This window comes from Lactuca saligna, chromosome 3 (assembly GCF_052625555.1).
Source record: "Lactuca saligna cultivar CGN05327 chromosome 3, ASM5262555v1, whole genome shotgun sequence".
NCBI lineage: Eukaryota > Viridiplantae > Streptophyta > Magnoliopsida > Asterales > Asteraceae > Lactuca > Lactuca saligna.
In genome coordinates, this window is record NC_136419.1 from 213,553,456 (window position 1) to 213,564,579 (window position 11,124).

General features: G+C 45.8%; 1 non-coding gene across 1 annotated transcript; it reads right to left on the reverse strand.

Moving 5' to 3' along the window:
• Positions 1-10,198: 10,198 nt before the first annotated feature.
• LOC145038009 (small nucleolar RNA R71) lies at positions 10,199-10,305 on the reverse strand. The gene has a single exon (XR_013679113.1). It is a non-coding gene; the product is annotated as a small nucleolar RNA R71 (small nucleolar RNA).
• Positions 10,306-11,124: the final 819 nt, after the last annotated feature.

Consider the following 11,124-nt stretch of genomic DNA (forward strand, 5'->3'; position numbering starts at 1 on the left):
CGGCGCCTTCCCACGGTCCTCGCTAGTACCTGAAACACATACATAACAACTTGTAAGCATAAATGCTTAGTGAGTTCCCCAGTATACGACTTACACATATACGCCTTTCCAGGCCCTGACCTTCCGGTCCACAACACATCGCCTTCCGGCCCGTAACATAATCGCCTTCCGGCCCATAACATACTGCCTTCCGGCCCATAACATATTTCCTTCCGGCCCATAAACATATACAACACATAATACATTTACCCTAACACATATAGCACATATATCATATATCATACCTGACCTTTCTGTCACATAACATATTGCCTTCCGGCCCATATAAACATACATAGCACGCATAGCAACTACCTTTTCATTTATAGCATATATATAACACATATCATATCCGACCTTGCGGTCACACAGTCAAACCCTTCCGGGTACAGTATAGTGAGAAGACTCACCTCGTGGGTAATGAAAACTAGCAACTCTTGAAATCACTCGCACTCGATCCGCCGAGCTGCAGACTCCCTATAATACCATATACCCCTTATTAATACTCTTATCATTCAAGACAACTGACCCTAAGAAATTACATGTAGGTCAACTCTGGTCAACGGTCAACGGTCAACGGTCAACTTGACCGGACTCGGCGAGTGCAAAGGCGACTCGGCGAGTCTAGACGTCCTCACCAATTCCTGATGTTCCCTTTCTACTCGTCGAGTATCCCTCTTGACTCGACGAGTTCCTCGTGGAAAAATCGTGGGGCCACCCCGACTCCACTCGCCGAGTCTGAAGAACAGCTCGATGAGTCCCAGTCAATCTTCAAGCTACTCGCCGAGTCTGTTCATTGGACTCGGCGAGTCCATGCCATGCAGTCGATCAAACTGCTTCCTGAGATAAGTATTGTCCCGAAATACACAGTCATGGGACCTTCTGGACCTCTAAAGGTCCTAATACAGGGTATAGTCGTTTGGGTAACAAGTATAACAATCAATCTAATCACTAAAAGGGTTCCATAAACCCTAAATTCATGCACACGTCAATATAGCCGAAATGATCCGAAATATTACCTGGATAACACACTCTCTGTGTCCCCAAACCTCAGGACTCGATTCCCTTGCTGTTCCTTTAGCCAAAACTCTTCTCCTCCTTGCCCAACAATTTCTTCAAGGTCACCAATGGCCTTCAATCTTGCTCTAGACGCCCACAGCCGCTTAGGGTTCTTCTCAGTCGACTAAAAATGGACAATGACGGCATATAGTGCGTTATATACGATCCAAAACCAAACGGCTAGGGTTTCTGCTGAACAGCGTAGACTCGCCGAGTCCATATCTGGACTCGTCGAGTCCAGTCGCGAACCCGCGACCAAGTCTGTGGTCCTACTCGGCGAGTCTGGCTCCAACTCGCCGAGTCCCCTCCTAAAACACCCCAAAACAATATTATAACAATACATGAAATTCCGGGCTGTTACACGCCGACCTGAAACTCAAGTTCGAACCGGCGTCTGTACGCATAACTCTTCTTTCGACTCTGAGCGGTCAATAACCTCTGTCTGACCTGCTGGATCTGCTCTGTCATCTGAAGTACGATCTCAGTGTTGCCCATAACACGCTGTCCGACTTCTCCCCAGCAAATGGGGGTCCGACACCTCCTCCCATACAACAGGTCAAAGGGTGGCATACCAATGCTCGAATGATGGATGTTGTTGTAAGAAAACTTTTCCAAGGGCAAGTACGTATCCCAACTCCCCCTGAAATCCATCACATATGCCCGGAGCATGTCCTCGAGCGTCTGAATCGCCCGCTCACTCTGTCCGTCTGTCTGGGGGTGATATACGGTACTAAAGTGCAGCCTAGTACCCAGCTCCTCATGAAACTTCTTCCAGAATCTGGAAGTGAAACGTACATCCCGGTCTGAGACAATCGAGATCGACACCCCATGCCGAGATACCACTTACATCTCTGCTAACTTCTCTACGGAAGAACTCTCGCTGATAGCAAGGAAGTGAGCGCTCTTCGTCAACCTGTCCACAATCACCCAAATTGCATCTACTACCCTAGCAGTCCTTGGCAATTTGGTGATGAAATCCATAGTGATCTGTTCCCACTTCCATTCAGGAACCTCCAACGACTGCAACTTACCATGCGGTCTCTGGTGTTCGGCCTTAACCCTATGACAGGTTAAGCACCTCTCAACAAACCACGCAACATCTCTCTTCATACAGGGCCACCAATACTCCTTCCTCAAATCCAAATACATCTTAGTGGCCCCAGGATGGATCGAGAATTTCGACCGATGAGCCTCTTCCATCAAAATGGTACGCGTTCCTCCCACAAACGGTACCCAAATATGCCCCTGAAAAGTTATAAGCCCCCAGCCATCGGTAACGAACTCCGATACCAACCCAACAACTCGCTCTCTCTTCTGGTTCTCCGACCTCACTGCCTCAGCCTGTGCTCCCCGAATGGTGTCCAACATCGGAGCCATCACGGTCAATCGCAAACATACATCTCGCAACGGGGCGCTCTCCACCCTGCGACTCTGGGTGTCGGCTACCACATTAGCCTTCCCTGGATGGTACAGGATCTCACAATCATAATCCTTAACCACATCCAACCACCTTCTCTGCTGCATTTATAGGTTGGACTGATCCATTAAATACTTCAAACTCTTATGGTCCGTGTATATCGTACACCAAACCCCATACAGGTAGTGACGCCAAATCTTGAGAGCGAACACCACTGCCCCTAACTCTAGATCATGGGTGGGATATCTCGTCTCATGAGGCTTCAACTGCCTCAATGCATATGCTATCACATGCCCTCTCTGCATCAGCACCACTCCCAACCCCAAGATCGATGCATCACAGTATACAACAAAGTCCTCCATTCCCTCTGGGAGGGCTAACACCGGGGCCTCGCATAACATTTGGCGAAGCGTCTCAAAGGAGGCCTGCTGCTCAGGGCCCCATGAAAAAGCGACACCGTTCCAGGTCAACCTAGTGAGTGACACTGCGATCTTAGAGAAATCCTTGATAAATCTCCGATAATAACCAGCCAACCTTAGAAAACTCCTAATCTCGGAGGGTGACCTCGGCACCTCCCAACTCATCACCACCTCAACTTTGGCCGGGTCCACCAATATCCCTTCCTGGTTAACAAGATGTCCTAGGAACTGGACCTCTCGCAACCAGAAATCACACTTGGAGAATTAGGCATAAAGCCTCTCCGATCTCAGAACTCCGAGGATCTCCCTCAAATGCTCCTCATGCTGCTCTCTAGATATTGAATATACCAAAATGTCATCAATGAACACAATCACCGGCCAATCCAACATCGGCCTGCACACCCGGTTCATGAGATCCATGAACACTGCCGGGGCATTGGTGAGTCCGAAAGGCATCACCACAAACTCATAATGCCCATAACGCGTCCTGAATGCTGTCTTCTGGATGTCCTCATCTCGCACCCTCACCTGATGATATCCGGACCTCAAATCGATCTTGGAGAACCAAGATGCTCCCTGCAACTGATCGAACAAATCATCGATCCTCGGCAACGGGTAACGGTTCTTGACCGTCAGCTTGTTCAACTCCCTGTAATCAATGCACATCCGATGAGAACCATCCTTTTTCTTGACAAACAGAATAGGCGCTCCCTACGGCGAGCTGCTCGGCCAAATAAACCCCTTCCCCAGCAGCTCCTGAAGCTGCGAGGATAACTCTTGCATCTCTGGAGGTGCAAGATGATAAGGCACCTTGGCGATAGGCGCCGCCCCCGGGACCAAATCGATACCGAACTCTACTTGCCTCACAGGAGGCACACCCGGCAACTCCTCTGGAAAGACATCCGGGAACTCTCGCACTATAGGAACCTCCTCCACCGACCTCGACCTCTCAGAATCAACCCGCGTATCTGACACGTACGCCACAAAACCCTTACAGCCTTGCTGTAGACACTGCCTCACCCTAGCGGCCGAACAAAACCCTGATCCAGAACGGGTACCCTCTCCGTACATTGTAAGAACTCCCCCATTAGGGTCTCGTATGATCACTAACTATCGCTCGCAGTCGATAACCACACTGAACCTGCTCAACCAGTCGATGCCCACAATGACACAGACATCCCCCATGGCAATAGGAACAAAATCAATCGGGAACTCAACACCGAAAATCTCGAGTACGAACCCACGGATCACCTTCGTGGCATATATCACCTTCTCTTCAGCTATGGAAACTCTTAGAGGCCGACTCAGCGCCTCGCGACTAACACTGATGTGCTGACTAAAAGCCAAAGATACAAAAGACCGACTCGCACCCGAGTCAAATAATACCAAGGCAGGTACAGAATTCACAAGAAAAGTACCTACGTACAACATAATATAAGAATAATATCTCAACATTAAAATAAATACACGAAAGAATACATACCAGCCACGGCATCGGGTGCTGCGCGGACCTCCTCCGCGGTCAACTGAAAGGCTCTCCTCGTGCCCTCGGTGCCTTGGCCTTCATTAGCCGACTCTCGGTAGCTCTGATGGCGGCAGGGGAAGATCCCTGAGGTGCTCCTTGAGCTGATCCCCGCAACTGCGGACATTCTGCCTTACGGTGTCCGGTCTGGTTGTAGTGAAAACATACTGCAAACCCCTTGGGGCAGTCCTTGGCCATATGCCCCTCCTTGCCACATTTGTAGCAAGATCCATCTCTACACACTCCATCATGATCCTTGCCGCACTTTCCAAAATTGCGGCCCTTCTGGCTCCCTGATTTGGGATCAGCGGGCTTGGCCCGCTTGGCTGCCGGTTGGAATTGTGCCAGTCGCCGATCCCTCCCTTGAGACTCAGCCTCTTCTCTAGCTTGAGTCTCCAGCTCGATCTCCCTCTTCCAGGAATTTGCCTGAAGCTCAGCAAATGTTCGGTACGAGGAGTTCGCCACGAAATCCCGAATGTCTCTCCTCAACATACTCAAATACCGGCTCATACGTGCCTGCTCAATGGACACGTGCTCAGGGCAGAACATCGCCCTCTCGTGGAACATCCTAGTAATCACCGTAACAGACTCAGTTCCCTGCTTGAGGGTCAGAAACTCCTGGGTCAAACGCTCATTATCCACCTGGGGAACGTACTCATCTCGGAACATGGTAGTGAACCTCTCCCAGGTCACCGCCGCAAGCTCAGCAGGCGAAAAGTGCGCTGTCACAAACTTCCACCAGTCCTTCGCTCCCAAGCGAAGCTGGTTCAGCGCGAACCGTACTCTCAAATGCTCAGGAGATGAGCAAGTGAAGAAACACCCCTCTATGTCAGAAATCCATCTCATAGCTGCCACCAGGTCCTGGGTCCCATCAAACTCTGGTGGTTTCGTGTTGCTGAACTCCCGGAACAGCAACGCATCACCACCCTGCGGCCTCGCAGCAACAACAGTTGTGGTGGCCGCCGCAACAGCAGCCTCAGAAAGAGCAGCATAACGCTTGTCGAAAGTCTCAATCAGCATCGTCTTAATAGACCCAGATATCTCTGGTATCTCTACCCTGATGGCTGCAGCCACCTCCTCGTGGATGATCTGACGGATCTCCTCATCACTAGCCCCAACGCCCTCCAGCATATGACGTGTCCTCACCATGATCAACCTCTGAGATACAGCATACGATAAATTAGAATCCATTCAAGCATACTCACACTCGACAACTCATCCGTCCTTGATCCTTGGCATTCCGAAGATTCTTACTCGGACCGTACACCGCCCCGGTGCTTTCAGTAGTACATGCCCAATACTACTGTCCACACCGTTTCAGTATACACCCCAAATCCTCCTCTTCGAATCCCAATTTCCAAGTACTCTGTCACTTTCTAACAGATCTCTCATAAGCGCCTCGCTGCTACCTATTCACTCTCAAGCATCTCATATTAGCTCACCTCTCCCTAGGCTAAGGCATCACAAATCAGGGCACTCTAGTCCTAGTAGGAATACCTAGCCTACTCTTGCAAGAGAATACATCATAACAATCTCATAAACATATAATATAAGGGTATTTTGGGAAATCACCGTTCGGGCGCTGACTGATCGTACACACGTTTCTTCTCTGAATTTCTCTAGAAATCTTTTACTTTTAGAAAATTTGGTTCTCTTTTGAAAATATTTTCCAAATCCTCAGTTTGAGTTCAAATACTCCTGAAGGTGTACCCGAATCCCTAAAACCAAGGCTCTGATACCAACTTGTAACACCGTAAATTTCAAAACAAAATTTTCAATTTTTATAAAAACATAATTCACTTAATAATCATAAAGCAACCATGTTTGAAATTCAATCCAAGTAATACAAAAATCCCAAGATATCAAAATCATAAAATCCCATGCGTGTGTACTGATCAAGCCGACGCCTTCCCACGGTCGTCACTAGTACCTGAAACAAATAACACCAAACACTGTAAGCACAAAGCTTAGTGAGTTCCCCAAAATACCACATATAACACATATTAGCCAGTCGAGGCTATAACTCTGTGGGTCCATGCAGCCAAACTCTGTGAACCCTCAGGTTCTAACTCTGTAAACATGCACAACATAAATCACAAAGAATAATGCAGTGCAACACATAACACAAATATAGCATACAAGCACTGTATCACATAACTCTAGTTACCTACTCAAGGTAATGTATAGTGAGAAGACTCACCTCGTGTATCTCGATAGCTCGCAAATCCCTGAACCCACTCGTACTCGATCCCCCGAGTTATAATCCTCCTATAATACAATACATCTTTAACATTTTCACAACTAAGGTTGACTAACCCCACTAAGTCAACACAGGTCAACTCTGGTCAACGGTCAACGATCAACTTTGACCGGACTCGGTGAGTACATAAGAGCAACTCGGTGAGTCTACACATGTTCGCTAACTCCCTCGGATTATCTCTTGGCACGGTACTCCCTTAACTCGACGAGTTCCACCTGGCATGAATCGTGGGGCCACCACGAATCAACTCGCCGAGTCTCAAAACAACTCAGCGAGTTTCAGTTTGACTCAGTCCACCTGTCAACCCTCTCTGACTCTCCCCGACTCACTGAGTTAGCCCTTTAACTCGGCAAGACCACTCGCTGAGTGGTTATGGACAATCTTCATGCTACTCGCCGAGTCTGTTCTTTGGACTCAGCGAGTCTATGCCATGCATGAACTCAAACTCACTCCTGAGGTCAGATCCGTTCCAATAACTCCTAGATCCAGTCCTTCCAAGCACATTCATCACGTAAGGTCACAATCTTGGTGCTCATGCAAAGGTCCAAAGGCCTTATTTGATGATATGATCTCTAGAATGCTATTCTAAGCTTATGGCCTCCATTAACACTCATAAAGCTTGAGGGAAAAGGGTCTCTGGACCTCTTTGGGTCTAGATCTAAAGTACTAACACAAGAAGAGGCCAATTACTCCATGGATCTCTTCCACAAAGAAACCCTAACTCTAAGATTCACAACAAGGACTGACAAAGGAACGAATGGATACCTCAAATGAAGGCCCTGAGCTCAGAAATCACTGGATTAGCACCTTCTTTGGTCTCCTCTTGCCTTGATCCTCTTCTATATGCAAAAATACCCACAAATAGTCAAGGATCTTCCTCTTCTCTCTCACAAAGTGCTCACAGGCTCTTTAGGGTTCTCTCTGGGGTTGGTAGCCGCAAATGACGGCCATAAACCCCCTTAAATAGGTCTCACACCCCGAAAATTAGGGTTTCATTAAACAGTGTGGACTCGTCGAGTCCACTCCTTGGACTCGCCGAGTCCAGACGCGAACTCGCGTCCAAAATCGCGATCCTACTCGGTGAGTTTGAGCTCCAACTCGCCGAGTCCGCTCATAATTCTCCAAAAATACAAATAATAATAAATACCTGGAAATTCGGGCTGTTACATGATATGTGCATATTTAGTGTGTATTAAGTGTAGTTTATTTATTCATATATTAGCTAAATTGTTGCATATTATGGACAAAAGGTACTTAAAAGTGTTAAATTATGTTTTTCAGTCCAAAGATGAAGCTCGGAAGCGGAAGGAAGCAAGAGAAGCGGTTAGGAGCTCAAGAGTGGAATGAAGAAAGAAAACACCCATAAAAAGGCTTCTACTCGTCGAGTCGAGCCTTGACTCGACGAGTCCGGTCCCGGAATCAGAAGGATAATGATTCGGAAGTCAAGATAGTTATCGGATTACGAAAGATGTGAGAGGGACTCGACGAGTCACCATATGACTCGACGAGTCGGAACGCATATATAAAGATAACTCCAAAAATCGAGAGAGAGAATTCTGGGAAGTTTCAGAAGTGCTTAGCTGCGAATAAGAAGCCAGGAGAACCCTAGAAGTCGACCAAGGAAGCTAGAATCCAATCCCGGGAGTAATTAAGGCATAATTTCACCATTCTACTTAATTCTTTTGTTTTGTCAACATGATTAAGCAACTTGAACTTATTTGTTTGCTGTTATTTACCTTTGTTATGAACTAAATTCTTTAGACTTCTGTTTGGGAATACAAAGTTGACAATATGGTTTGATTGATTGGTAGGATTAATTCCAAGTTGGTGATTAATTGTTATTTTAGCTTGCTAAAGAACCTTGTGTATGAATGATAATTAATTTTCTGTTAATAGGAAGATAATTGATTAGCATGAACATCTATTGATTATCAACCTCATATGATATGTGACCACTATACCATATGTCTAGAATTAATGAACATGAAACTAGGATTAATAAGGAAATTGAGTAAACTCATGTGCAAGCTTGTAAGATGACCATCAAACAAGAGGTTAATTAAGAATAATGAATTAATTAGCTATTGCAAGTCTAACTTAACCCGAATAATTAATCTAGTAAATATAATTAAATTAAGCAATTGGCCACTGTTTGAATTAGTTTATTTGCTAAGGATTAGGGTAGTGAACATAAACCTAATCACTTGAATCGGTAACCAACGAAAGAATTAATCCATTGCACTATTACCCTAAAATCAACCATAAAGTTAACCGAGTTGAACTAAATAGAAGTTCCTTTCCCATTATTGAATCTAGTTAATTTGTCCTTTTCTAGTCTTGAATTAGTTAGTAAGTTTCTAGTCTTGTAAAACTAGAGAAAAAACCCCTATTTGCTTATTCAACTTAGATAGAATTAGTTTTTAATTTAATTTGCCGTTCCCTGTGTTCGATACCCTGCTTATTTAGCTATACCACAATTGATAGGTTCACTGCCTTTTGTGTGTTATTTGATAATTAAAGTAGGATTAAAACTAAGTGAGTTTTACACACATCAAGTTTTTGGCGCCGTTGCCGGGGAACGGTTCTAAAATTAGCATTAAAATTCTAATTCAATCGATCTTTTGTGTAAGATTTATCTTACACAAAGTTAAATTCTGTTTAATTTTTGTTTAAGTTTTTAGGTAAAAAAAAAAACGCGGATTTTAACTTGAACTCGCCGAGTGCATTCACCCCGACTCGGCGAGTACAACGCTGAATCAGATTAAAATTTTTGTTCTTTTTTACGCGTTTTGTTTTGTTTTTGTTTTGTTTGCAGTTGGTTCATGACCCAAGGATCTGCTACGCCTCTAGTTCCCCCTCTTGAAGATCCGGAAACCGCATTAAGAAGAAACAAGGGCAAAACTGTTGGAGAAACCGCTTCTTCAAAGAACTCACCACTCAAAAACCTCAAATCCGTTTTTAGCAAGAAAAGGAGCAGCAAATCAGGAGCATCCAGTGCATCGTTGACAACCGAAGACCCGATCCCAAAAGACACCGACTACAAGACCGAGGAAGAAAGCGAGCACACATTCGAGTTTGAAGACGATTTAGCCACCGCTATGGCTAATATTGACGAAATCCCCATGGGGGAGTGGAAGAAAAGGATGCGTGATGACACCGGCCCGGGACTTGTGCAACCCGCAATTCCCGCTACCGCTACGTTTGAACTAAAGGGCCATATTCTCGCTCAACTCAAGGAGATACCTTTTCACGGGAGAGATCATGAAGACGCCTATAAGCACTTGGATGAAGTAAATGATGTGGCGGATTACTTCAATGTACCTAATGTGCCCCGCGAGATCCAGCTACTACGCATGCTTCCTGTCACATTTAAAGGAGCTGCAAAGGATTGGTTGAAGTCACTCTCTCCCGGATCGGTTACCACATGGGCCAAAATGAAAGAAGAGTTCATAGATCATTTCTGCCCACCTTCCAAGATAGCCAAGCTAAAGAAAGCCATTGCCAACTTCGAGCAACAACCTGGAGAATCTCTTTATGAAGCTTGGGAAAGATACAAGAGCCTACTTAGAAATTGCCCCCACCATGATCTTAATAGCCAACAAGAGGTCTCTATCTTTTATGATGGAGTCAATGTCACCACAAGGCAACTACTCGATTCACAAGGCCCACTCACCCGAAACCCACCTCCAGAAATAAAGGAGTTAATTGAAGAATTCTCCAGGCACTCTAGAGAATACCACAACCCGAGGAATGAAGTGATTCGTGGAGCAGTAAACTCGGTAAACGATGGCATGGCGGCGGTGATAGCTAAACTCGATAGCCTAGACCGAAGAATGACGAAAATGGATCAAACGATCCATGCTATTATAGTTGGATGCGAAAATTGTGGCGGTCCCCATCTTACCAAGGATTGTGATCGAGACGAGAATGGAAATAAAAAGGCTCAAGTATTCTATTCCAGTGGCGATAGATACGATGAAGACTGGAGGAAACCGAAGAAGGAATGGCTCCCATACGAAGAGTACAAAAAGGCTAAGGAGGAGAAATACAAACAGAGGGAGAGGGGATATTATCAAAAGAAAGAACCGGTGACGGATAAGAAGGCGAATTTAGAAGATATACTTACAAGATTCATAACCGCGTCTGAGGAAAGACATAATGATCATGATGTGGCAATGCAAGAAACCAGAAACATGTTGAGGAATCAGCAAGCCTCCATTCTAAACATTGAGAAACAGCTGGGCCAACTTGCACATCAAGTGAACGAAAGAAGACCGGGCCAACTTCCGAGCGACACCGAGCCCAATCCAAGAAATGAGAACGTCAGCGCAATAACTTCCAGAAGTGAAGAAAAATGCACTGAAGCCCAAAGGATCTCCATGCAGAAGGTAGACAAGAAAGAAGAACC